The following is a 13,030-nucleotide window of genomic DNA, read 5'->3' on the forward strand; positions in this document are numbered from 1 at the left end:
TAATATTTGTATAGCATGCATATACACGTGTGCCTCCACCATCCTAACATGGCTCAAGAGGGGTAAACCAGTCCAGAGACACTTGACTCCTCAGCAAAATTAAGTTTTATGTATAAACAGGCAAGTATCACCCTTCACAAGATGGAGGATTTCAGTAAAAAAGCCTTTCTTGCATTTTTCTTTTACTACTTTTGTTGTAAACTTTCCCCTCTGCAAATTTGATCTTACTCCACCTATTCCCTCTTCTTATTCACCATCAGTAATGACAGTAAAACTTTAAGAAGGGTCAGAATCTCTTTTCCTTGCTGCTGTCACCATTAAAACCTCCTTTACTGTGGTCCTGCTGCAGCAGGACTGGCACACACAGGCAGCCTTCCTATCCTATCTACAAAACATACATAAGATACATGACCCTAATTAAAAAAAGGATAAAGCTAAACCAGGGAAAAAGAAATCCCCATCTACACCTGAACCACTCACAATCAGTGTTGTTCAGATGTTTAAAATGTGCAGGCTGCAATATCCTAATGCCCTTCAAACCCAACACTGAGTGTTAATGATTGATTTAACTGGAAAAAAAAAAAAAGCTAATCCAGATAGCAATTAACTACATACCAATAAAGAGAATCTGAGAATGAGCTTAACAGATTTTCTACAGAAGCTGCTGCAATGTAAACCTTGAAGGCATCAGTTTGTGGCCAGCAAAGATCTGCTTGTCCCAGCCCGATCCTTTGCATGTGATTCACAAAGGTGAAGGGAAGCAACTCCAGGGGACTGTCACAGGGATGGATGGATGGTTTTGGACACCCTTTGATTATGCTGTGACCAAACAACAAATCTACTGCTGTCCATGAATTATCATGTCCCCACTGGGCACTGTCAGATCCCATCAGCTTTGTCCCTGTACCTTGCAGAAATTTCTGTCCAAACACACAAACGTGGTTTTGCTCCCCACAGGCTCCCCTAGTGCAGATGAAAAACCCAACACAGTTATTCCAGCTAAGGAAAGGGCAACCACTGCTGTGCTAGACCAGGGCAAAACCCAAAATTAAACAGTCAGAATGCTCTCCTAACTCGGGGTATGCAGCACCAAAAGCACAGGCTTGCCAGGCTTCAGAGAAGGCTGCCTGGAAGTTCTGGACTCTTTAATAAGAATTAGTCGGTGAAAAGACACTTTTTTGGGGTTTTTCTACATGTCCTTCAGCAGTGGTGGGACAACAGTGCCTGGTTACTGAATGCAGGAGCAGAGAGCTTCATGCTTCTCAGAGCATCAATGTGATGGTGTGCATATTAAAGGACATGCACAGCGCTGTCCTGGCTGTTCAAGAACAGTCTCCCCATGGATTTAAGGACAAGCTGCTGTGAGGAACTTCCTATCACTGCTTTGAGTCTGGATTTAGCTCTGCTGCCTCTTCCAGCCGAGGCTGTAACTATTAAAAATCTCTCTTTCAGCCCTATTAGGACACAAGAATTCACCAAGAAGCCCTGACAACTTTCACAATAACTTTTTGGCCGGTAGCAGAACCATCTGCTTGTTGTCTTCATACACAGAAGGGAGAATCTGAACAGAGATAGGGAGGTATTTATTGCAAATAAATACCTTTTAAATTTTGTTTTCTCTATATTTGCTGGCTTTCAAAAGGCACAAAGAAGAAATTTAAGACAGCAAAAAAGAAAACTGCTTTTCAGAAGCTGAATGTGTCATTTTTTCAACTAAATACGAAAAACAGGTTTTTGTATCACTTCCTCTGTCTGCTTTATAACTCTGTAAAATACCCTTAAAATATAAGGTACTTCTGAGATTCTTATGTTCAATAAAAGGGTCAATAAGAAGCTATTATGGTAACAAACTCTTTTTCCTTAATTGCTTATCTGCTTACAGTGCAAACCTTTCTCAAGGACTTCTATTTCTATAAAATGTTTTGCAGCAGAGTACAAAGTTTTACAATATTGATAATTATATCTAATTTTAAGATGAATTAAGCAATATTTCTTGCCTGTTCAGAGACCATTTGGAAAGATTTGTTTCCAGGGTTATGGAATTGCCCATGTACCAGATACTATCAAGAAAATTAGCACTGTCCCACATAAAACTAGGAGAGTATCCTAATAAAAAAAGCTCTTCCAATTTCAATATCTTTCTGTTACATGTAATTTTTTTATCCCAGAAAAGCTTTCAAAGATATAATGACTAATTTTTATTCTTTTAATCTTTCTCCCTCTTGCATTCTGCACTGGAAAATTTCTCACTTTGGACTTCCTTTCATATCCTTCTTTCCCTGCTTTTACTTTTCATTGCTCATCTATTTCTTGGCAATCCTCCATTCTCCAGGGTATATCTAATGATTATTTAGGTCCACAAGCCAAACTGTAAAACAGCTTCTGAAGGCAACACCTGAGCAAATGTCGTGTGGGACAAGGGAAGGGCATATCAATGACCCTTTAAAAAAAAAAAAAAGTTATTATTTCTTTAATGATAAAACCTACATTGCTCCAAAAGCATTTCTGTAAAATCTTGCTAAATTAAACGTATTAAAGGTAATATGAACCTCTGGGCTGCTCTGTCTTACAGTTCAAATCTCATGTGTTGCTATGACTTAACTTCATATCTGACTATTAGCCAAGCAAGAAGCCTCACAGAAAAACCCATCCAAATAAGTAATTAAAAATCAAATCATGCCAAAAATTTGCTCAAGACAGAGGCTAACCCAATGGAACACACCTTTGAAAGAAATTCAGTTTAGAAAAAGAACTGCCTCTGCAACCCATCACAAGGATATAAAGAGCATTTAATATCACAGCCTCAAGACCCAGATTTCTTTTTAATGGAATTAATTACCAATCACCTCCTTTTGACTACATTTATATTCCCATATAATAAGCAGGGCTGTGCCAAACAGGTGGCTTTAATTTTTAAATTATTTTTTAGCAATTGATTTTCCCAATTATCACAGAGTATTCAGAGCTGGAAGGGACACAAAAGGTTCATCAAGTCCAACTCCAAAGTGCATGGTGGGAAAAGGCCTCAGGGTGGCCAAATTTTTAGCTCTGCAAAGAGACAAGAAAATTTTAAATATTAAAAATATTAAAAGGAAATCAACAGCCAGTCAGTCTTAGTCTAAGCTGTACATTTCAGAATGCATGAAAAGGAAAAAGCACGGAGGAAAAAACTTTATGTAGCAAAAGATGACAAATTAGTACAGCTCTGTCTCAAATTCACATTTTGTACAAGGCAAAATGAACAGGTTCAAAGGCAAACCATAAATCAAGTTTATGAAAGGAGAGTGAAGAATTCACAGACAAATGAAATCTCTTGACAGCAAAGTCAGTGCAGATCACTCCACAAGCTTAAAATAAATAAGAATACATCAGAAACAAGCAAAACTTACTGTTAGGAAAAAATTACCCAAGAAAATAGTGAGTGGGAATACAGCCTCCAACTTGGTACAGAAGCAATCCTGTCTGAAATGAAAACAAGAGAAATATTTACAAAAGTGTGAGACCACAGTGTAAGATAGTTAGAAATCTCCCAAGGCTCCTAATGCAGGCCAATGATTTTAAACATTTATATTTGGTAAGATTGGTGGCTAACACTCTCACATGCTTTGAGGTGCCCTTAATCAGCCAAATGCAGATTAAGGTAGTGACTCTTCACCATAAGAGATCTTTAAAAGTTTTTAGTGAAAACAGAGCAGAAGGAACAAGCTCCTGACTTTCTCTTGGAATGGGGGAAAAAATCTGTTCCAAACTTCAAGTATAATACTGGTTTAAGCCATTAGAAGTTGAAAGAATTTTGATAAAATATATGATGGACTTTGTCTCTTTGCAGTCTGCCCTCCTTGTGCTTTCAGATAAAGAGTTGCTGGGAATGCAGACACTGTGTTCACTGGGGTTTCCTGCAAGTCTGTCTTGAATTTAATCTGAGAAAAGACCAGGGAGAGACCCTGACTGATCTCATTCACAGAACAGGTAGCACCTTTAAATAAACCAAAACTATATCTTGCCTAATTTTTTATTCTGGAGTTGTTCATTAAAGTGGTGTAAGAAAGGTAAAGTTACTTTCCTACTAAAGAAAGCTGCAAAGGTTTAATTAAGTAAGTAATTAATTAATTGTGGAAAATATTTCTGATTCCTACAGCCAATAGGAATGTGGCTTGGGTCCCACTGTTTCTACCTGATTTATGTTTTTCCAGCTCCAATGAAGTGACACATTCTGAAAGAATAAGTGAAATATTAGCAGAAGAGACCCTTTACAGGAAGGATTCCCACACCTATTTCAGCAGAATATTCTTGGAGTCTTATTAGCACATTGTGATTCTTTTGAAGAAAGTATGGATTTACAGTATTGAATTATTGTAGATTAGAATAAAATTACAGGTTGCCTCCTTGGTTATATTTCAGTTGCTATCAAAAGGTAGCAAGAATGAGGCAGTGAAACTAAGATTGCCTGGGAGAAACACAGCAACTCCAAGAGAAAAAATATTACTGAGTTTAAAAGCTAAAACAGCTCAAAAAATAGTGACAGGTTGATCTAGGTACTGTTGTAAAAATGCATTTATTCAGATTCTCATGAACTGACTAGTTTAAAATAACTGTGGGAAGTTCTGAGTGAAATTTGAGAAAAAAAAAATTACTGTCAGAACAAAAATATCTTATACCTGAGGCGTTGTCACAGAGAAATGGAATTCTATAGCTCATAATGTAAATGTATCTAGACAAGATTATTATCTCTAAAATTACAAATATGGCATCACAATTCTTTTAATGAGTAAATAAAATAAAAAAACCTCCAGAAAACAATATTAATGAATGTTGAAATGACTTGCAGTATTTGTCAGTGCCATATAAATAAATTTGATGGAAAGTATTTCTGATGGGACAGATATACACATGTCCTTAATCTTCAATATAAATTGGACAAGTCTGTCAAAGCAAAACGAAAAGTATAAATACTGTGTGCTGCTTTTTAATAACCAACCTAATTTTAATAATAATTGTGCCTGTGCCTGAAGATAACAGAATTTGATGGGTCCTGGGGTTTGATTTTTTTGTTTCCCTTTATGAAGTGCAGGCAACCTGAGGAAAGAAAGAGTCTGGACTAAATTTATAACACAAAATGCCTCTTTGCTCTGTTATGCTGCAGAGGTTTCTCAAGAACAGGAAGAAAAGCAGATATAGATGTCAAAGGTTAGGAATGAGCAATCTCCAGCAGTCATTGACTTTCAGATCCAGATCACCATCATCTTGATATTCCCACCTCCCTGTGTTGGTTTGGCTATGAGCCCTTCACAGTTTTATTCATTGCTTCCCTCGTGCTCTTTGATTGTATTCTGGTGCTTGATGCTTCAGTTAAAAAAGGGCCAACATATAAAACCTCTCTGAAGACTGGAGCACATTCACAGGGGGATGTGAAGGAGCACTTGGGGACGAGAGAATTTTTCCAGTATGGCTCTTCCATGAAGAAAAGAGGCAAAATTCTTGAGTAATAAAACCAGATAAATTATATAGCCTTTCTGAAGTGATTTTGAACAAGATGAAATCATAGGTTTTTACAGAGATGGAGAAAAAGTAATGCATCACAAGAGAGCAACTGGTGATGAATCATTGATTTCAATAGAGTAAAAATGATCAATTGAGGACGAGGCTGAAACCCTCCCAAAGTCCTGGAAATGAGCTGAGACTGTGAACTTTGGCAGAACCTGTCCATCCAAATTAACACAAGGATGTTTTATTGTTGAACCCAGCCAAGACATCCACTCTCAGATCACTGGTGCCCTCCTGATGCAGAGCAAAGCCAGCACTTCACAAACAGCTGCTGGTGTTAAAGTTGTTCTTTGCACATTCCTCTCAGAGGACTCAGAGCAGCTCAATTAAGTTTTCTGGTGGGCTCAGCAGCTGCAGAGAGGGACAGGCTTTCAGGAGCGTGTCATTCCCATTCAGACTATAAAATAAGGGACTTGACACTCAAATTGAGCTCCTGCTCGTGCTAAAAGATTTGCAAGCCTTGCAACACTGGTGGGCTTATAAAAATTTGCAAGTATGGCTACAGGACTATTTTTTTTCTAAGTTTTGCAGCATGTGAGAAAAGGATTCTATTTAGCTCTACATGGTGAAAATGAAGACATCTGTATTTGAATATTTTACCCTTATTTTGCTATATAGAGAATATACATACCTCTTTCTCAGTGGGGAGAAATCAGTGCTTATAACAAATGATTCATCTCATCTTGAAGTAGAAAATGAGCAGGAAGACCACACTCTAAAAATGTTTGTTTCTGCCCATTCATTATAGAGGAAGTCTACAGGAAAAAGACCATACACATATAAATATACATATAAACATACAAATATATATAAAAACTCGTATACTGTAGCTGAATTCACTGTCAGTGGTTTAATGAAGTGATTTAAAAAGTGATTTAATTCTTTCTTCCCTCTATTTGACACACCTCATTTTAAAGTGATTCTGTTGCATTTAAAGGCATAAATAAGACATTAATCTAGAAACATTTTTTCTCTAAATTTCAGCACTTAGAGCATGAGCTTGGGGTTAGGGCTTTTTTATCTTGTCAAAGAAAACAAAAACCAGAATCATAGTTGTCCTGTACATTCAATGACAACATAATTATATTTTCTGAAAAGTATTTTCCATTCTTTTTGTTCCTAAATTGGGGAACACTGTTAGAAGGAACCTAAACAAGTTCACACACAGCAGTTAGAAAACTGCAATCCACTGTTAAAATTAAAAATGAATAAAATCAAACATAGAAATGTACATTGTCAGACACAGATATAATAGTTATCCAACAAGAGGACATAAATAAGGACCAGGATTTGGGGAAAAGATTGATTTCTCTAGTGGTCCCACAGGAAAAACCACAGCAAGGAGGCAACTTCAATGCATCAGGGAAGAGACAGTTACAGCCTGTCATCAGCTGCAAAGGAAAAAGACCTTTAAAACTGAACAGGAGACTAAATCTGATTTTATTTAAAGCCTGTTCACAATAAGTAAAAGCCTGAAGTGCTGGTACTGGACTCACAGCCCCTTATGCTTGGCCAAATTCTAATTACAAGGGTCGATAAAAAAACGCTGTGGGCACAAGTGTGTTTGTCTCAGGGGTGTATTGATATTCTTTTCTTCAGTTTGTATCTGCCAGTTGCTGAAATATTGCACAACCAGTAAAATACTGCATCAGCAGATGTATTTCATGTATTTAGAGGTGTGTATGGCACAAAAAATGCCAGTGTTTGGAGGACAGTGATGTTTTCAGAGGTCTCCATGCTGGCATCCCTCTTAAACTCACTTTTCTCTGTGTTTTATTCACACTTTGCTTTTTCTGTACTCTTGAGAACAAACTGAATGCCAACAAATGTTTTGGGCAGGTAAGTGGTTATCAGCTCTTAGAATACCTGATTTGTAAAACCTTAAACCAGAACTGCCTTTCTACCCACAGCTGGCTCAGATGGGTGAGATAGATCCCACCCCTGGCGTTTTTTAATGCCCACAATGGGGCTCATCTGCCTTTCCCCACATAAACCAGCTCTGAAAGGTGAGAGGCACCTGGGGACAACATTCAGAACAGCAATGCACCCACGGGGGAAAGCTGAGATTGATTTTTTTCCATCTGGACCAGGGGTTTAGCATTTACACTGTTTTGCTTGTATTGCAACCCTATACATGCACAGGATGTTTACAGTGATTGTAATGGACATTTCTCATCTCTGTTGGCAGAACATGCTGATGGCTGTTTATTTTTCTTGAGACTCAGCTGTTATTTCCCCCTCCTATGGAATGACAATGATGCTATTTTAAGTAAAAGCTGATCCTCATAGTCGAAAGGCTCATTTCACTGAGGCCCACAATACATTCCTGCTCTCAGCACACTGACTTGCTAACTCCAGGCTTTTAGAAAAACAGAACATTTCTTGCAAAGGATTTGGGGCAAGGTTGATGGGAAAATTCTGCCAGCAAGACAAAACCTTGTCCTATCATCCACTCCCCCGTTGAGCAACACTTCTCCCCAAAGCTGAAAGCATGATCAACTCTGAATTTTAGGGTAGCATAGCTCACAACCATTTTACCTCTAGCTCCTCAGCACACTCCCAGTATTCTCCAAATATTTGTATTTACGCTTCCAATGGACACATTTAAAGACACGAATATGTTTTACAGCTGCATAAATAAAATGCTGCTACTGAAGTCTGGGGCAGCTGGATCTACTCTATTGCTTTCTAGGACAAGGAACCATATTTTATATTTTCAGCTGAACATACCAGCAGGTACCACAGGGGTAAAGACATCAATTTCAGTCCTCCTTATTGAACCTCCAAGGAAAACTGGTATTTTATCTATCAGGCAGGAGGCCAGGCTGTGTGTAAGCACTGAAGGTGCTGATCTCAGCCTGATACTCTTTTCAATCCATTGCTGGCTGTAAATAGGATTCTGCTACAGGTAAAGCAGAGCTTATGAAGCACAGAAGATCTGCCCTGCTGTGCTTTTGTGTGACTTCATTTTCCAAGAGAAAACCAATTGAACGTACGAGGCAGCGGAGTGGAACTCTCAGTCTCTCCCACTGAACTGCCTCAGATTGAGAGGTACTACAAGTAAACTTCCTTTCCTTTTTTTTTTTCATGTGGATGAAGGAATGCAAAAGTATTGTGTGATCACAGACACAAATCTGAGCACCAGAACCTTGTTGGGTACAAGACCAGGGGCTACACCTTTAAAAGAAGAGGCTGTCTGAGCTCACATGTCCCCAGAAGAGAGTAAATCCATAATGTGTTTAACAAGTTGTATGTTTTCCCATAGCACCTGAGCACAGCCCACGACTCCAGCAGAGCAATCACTCTGCTGAACATCCTTCTACCTCCCAAGTCATGCTTAAATCAATGTCTCCCTGGGAAAATGCAGCAGAATGATGTATGGCTGAGCATAATAATATCTGGGGAAAAGATATCAACCAGTAAACTGTTTCATCTTCTGTCACTGAAAGAGTGGCCTCGATTGAAAGCTTTTTTTCTTATAATAATTTAAACAGCACAGCTTCAGCTACAGTTTTCTAGACTGTGGTGTTTTGACTCTGACTGGACACCCAGAAAAGCTGCCCTGTCACCCCCATCCTCAGCTGGACAGGTGAGAGATGTCATAATAACATATATAATAAAATACAATGTAATAACATGGCTCATCTGTCCAGATAAGGGCAAGGACAGATCATTCACCATTTATTGTCACTGGCAAAACTCAGCTTGGGGAGATAAATTTAATTTATTACAAATCACATCAGAATAGGTTGATGAGAACTAAAACTCATTAACTCATTAATAACACTTTCTCCTGGGCTATGCCCAGCTGCTTTTCTTTTCTGAGGTTTGGTAGACATGGAGGGTCTTGACCTACTGCTGAATTTTGAATAGTCAGATTTTTAGGACATTATCTCCTTCCATGAAATGCTAAACTTCCTCTTTTTAACTCTAAAATAAGGCCAGAATTTTCTTTGGTGATATCCTGCCAGCAATTTCAGATATTTTATTTACATCTCTACTCGTGGAGCTACAGAGACAATTTGTGTTGTACAGTTCAAACTTTTCTATCCCCAGTGAAAAATTAAATTCCCATTGGAGCTAGTGAGGCAGCTGAGGCATTTTGGGAACTCCAGGAAAATGCCTGGCTTGAGCCAAAATAAAGCAAAAATTTGAACATGACATTTCTATACCTTTTCACCTCTGTGAGTGTTAGAGGTGGACTGAGAAGCTTTCAGCTTCTAAGAGCTGTTGAATTTGTTCCACTTCTTTGTAGAAATTAACTCAGATCAAAAAATTGCTGCACCAAAACCACAAGGACTTTCTCAAAAATTTGTGATACTTACCCCATAAATATACAAGTTTTAGTATTGATTTTTACAGCATGCTGTTTTATTTCATCTTCTCTTTACAGTCTGTAAAAAAAGGGCAATATTCACAATAGAGCAGTGGTAGATTTTCTCATTTTTAACAATGGCATCAAATTCAGAGCTAGCCATTATCTTCTCCCTTCTTCCTTGCCACCCCCTATTTATTTTTTTTAAAATGAAAGCTTTGAGATTTCAAATCCTTTGTCAAATTTGGCTTAAAATCCCTTGAAAGGATGTGATCACATAAATCTTACCTTCAAAGAACAGAAGGAAAATAATCGGATTTAAAAATAAGAAAATTCTTACCTTCTGTGAACTGTTCCTATGGGGAGAATACCCTGCCTTGATCTATTCACTCTGTATTGTTTTTCCTTACAGGTGATGGTCCTGCTACTCTTTGATTTTCAAAGTATTTTTTAAATATTGGAATTATTTTAAGAAGATTAGAAATAAGAAAATTCACTTAATTCTAGTGCATTCTATTATGAAATCCTCTCGTGAATAAAAGTCTTTTCCTTGTCTGAGTAACAGGAAAAGTCAGTTTTTCCATATTTTTCTAGATGATAATCAAATCATCACTAGGTCAAATTTACCACTACGTTCCTGCTATTTCTTTTAAATATCTGAAAATTTGTTTTACTCAGACTAAATTTTTGCTTCATGTCCCCAGGAGCAAGAGGAACACATGATGGATACTTTTGGGGAGGGAATGGAAGGAGGAAGGGAGGAAGGGAGGACAGGAAAGGAGGGAGTTTGTTGCTTTGTTGGGGTTTTTTCTCCCTTTTTTTCCAATTAAACTATTTTAATCTATCCTTCACTTTCAAAGTGCCTGGGAGGAATCCAGCAACATTCATTCAGTGCCACTATTCTAAATCAAATTTTCTTATCTGACTTTATTTTTTAAAAAATCTCTTTACATAGATTATTTCCTTATTTATTTATTTATTTATTTATGGCTGACCTATACCAGTATTCATCTGAACATGCTGATCAACGTAGGCTGCTCTCTGTAATTAGTTTTGTTTTTTTTTTTAATTAAAACAAATTAAGAGGAGTTATTTACATGAAATCAGCTTTGCCACTAAGAAACCTTTATTGGTATTTACATGATTGCCTGCTGCACATTTGCTTTGGTAATTATACACATGTTAGCTCTTAATGGAATGAAAAGGGCACAGAGACCCAATATTTTTAATCTACTGTCATTTATATCCCAAAGTTGCCAAATTGGGGCCCAGCTAAAGACAGTTTTTCTGTAGAATAGTGAGAACTCCTTTTGTTCATCTAATCTTGAAGCTGCACTTGTACTCCTATCTATTTTTAAGATAGGAATGGGAAAAAAATGGAAGGAAAAAAAAAATAGGAAGGGCTGAAAAAAGTATAAATGGAAACAAAATATTGTAGAAACTCAATAGTAACTCAACCTCCTTTGCAAAGAGAATGCACCTATATCATGACAAACAAAAAGAGAAAAGGACACCTGCAGTTCAGCATAAATCTTTCTGAAGAGAGTGAAGCTCTCTGACAGAACAATAGACTCTGCCACAGAATAAAGGTGTTTTTTGAGGAAGCAGTGGTACTCATAGGCCAGCTTGAACCTTCTTTTTTTTTCCTCAGTAAAATCATTTTAAAAGGGGTCTGCACAGCAAAACTAGAATCTCTGAAAAGTAATGATTGCTGGGTTTATATGGTGAAGGAATGTAGGAAAGTAATTAGGGAGAAAAAAATGTCAGCTTGTTATACTTCAGCTGAGAGGAGAAACATGGTGCTGGTACCCAACTACTGCATTATTTGTATCCACTCTGCCATCCTAAATACCTCTCCTTAGTTACCCTGAGGGGAGTGAATTTAGCATTTCCTCCCTCTCTAGTGAAATACATTAATCCGTGTAGGAAGAGTCACTTGAGCAGCAGGACAGCACATTATTTACATGAGAGGCACATAACCAACGCCTGGAGGCACCTTCAGCAACGTTTAAATAATAGACTGACTCCACAAAACAAACTGCATTCCACATTAAATACTTCTACATATTCAATGCAACACAATACAAATTACATATTTGCATTGCATTGCATAAAACACATATTAAATGCAATACAAATAGTTCTACAAAGTTAATAAATAAATAAAACCCCCAGATCCAAAAAACAAAACCACACACCCCCACCCAAATGTCACAGAGGTTTGCAACAGGATTTAATCGTTGTCATTCTTGCATTTCAGTGATGCAAGTGATGACACAGCCTCAGAAAGCCCACCTGGGAATTTAAGACATTTTTTTAAGTAACCAGGAGCCCTGGTGGAATTGGATGGGCTTGGTTGTCAGTTTTCACGATGAAGAAATATTCTCTTTGGAAATTAAAAAAAGAAACATCGATTGGGAGGGATTTTAAAGCCCATCCAGTGCCACCCCCTGCTATGGGCAAGGACACCTTCCACTGTCCCAGGTTGCTCCAAGCCCTGTCCAGCCTGGCCTTGGACACTTCCAGGGGTCCAGGGGCAGCCACAGCTTCTCGGGGCACCCTGTGCCAGAGCCTCCCCACCCTCTCTCAGTAAAAAATATCCTCCTATCATCTAATCTAAACCTTCTTTCTATTTGAAGCCATTCCCCCTTGTCCTGTCACTCCAAGCCCTTGTACATAGTTCTTCTTCATATTTTTGGAAGGCTCCCTTCAGGTACTGGAAGGGCTCATTTAGGAGAGAGAGAGATGGGGGGAAAAGAGGGCAGAGAGGAGGGAGGGAGGTGAGGAAAGAGAGAGAGGAGGGTGCTGTGTGCCTGTGCTTTGCTCAACTGCAGATAAAAATACACTTATTTACACCCTCTTCCATCTATCTGTGCCAAAACTGATCATAATAGAAAAGCAGTCAGTGATTTTTTTTTTTACCTTGCTTTTTCAAAGATAAAATAAATGGAATTTTCAAGTATTTCCAACCAGCTCTCATTCTAAACAGCCATGAAGTTGTTTATACGACCACCCTCAATTACCAGATTTTTTAGATACACAGCCTGTGAATTATCTGTATAAAAAGAGAAGTTCCCTCCTATGCTTTAAAAATAGTGCAAATCACTGCAGAAGTTAGCCTGCATCTGAGCCTTTGTGGAATTCTGGTTTTTGGGACTGCATTTTTAGCAT

At 38.0% G+C, this 13,030-nt stretch overlaps 1 long non-coding RNA gene across 1 annotated transcript in view; it reads right to left on the minus strand.

The window, feature by feature from the left end:
• Positions 1-13,030, minus strand: part of LOC148224645 (uncharacterized) — a 75,094-nt gene that overhangs the window by 26,792 nt on the left and 35,272 nt on the right. Inside the window, exons 5-7 of the long non-coding RNA XR_015800743.1 lie at positions 9,870-9,938; positions 6,176-6,299; positions 3,390-3,462 (exon numbers count right to left, since the gene is read on the minus strand). This is a non-coding gene — a long non-coding RNA (uncharacterized LOC148224645). The remainder of the gene's footprint in view (positions 1-3,389; positions 3,463-6,175; positions 6,300-9,869; positions 9,939-13,030) is intronic.

This window comes from Sturnus vulgaris, chromosome 2 (assembly GCF_052056855.1).
Source record: "Sturnus vulgaris isolate bStuVul1 chromosome 2, bStuVul1.hap1, whole genome shotgun sequence".
In the NCBI taxonomy this organism is placed as follows: Eukaryota; Metazoa; Chordata; class Aves; order Passeriformes; family Sturnidae; genus Sturnus; species Sturnus vulgaris.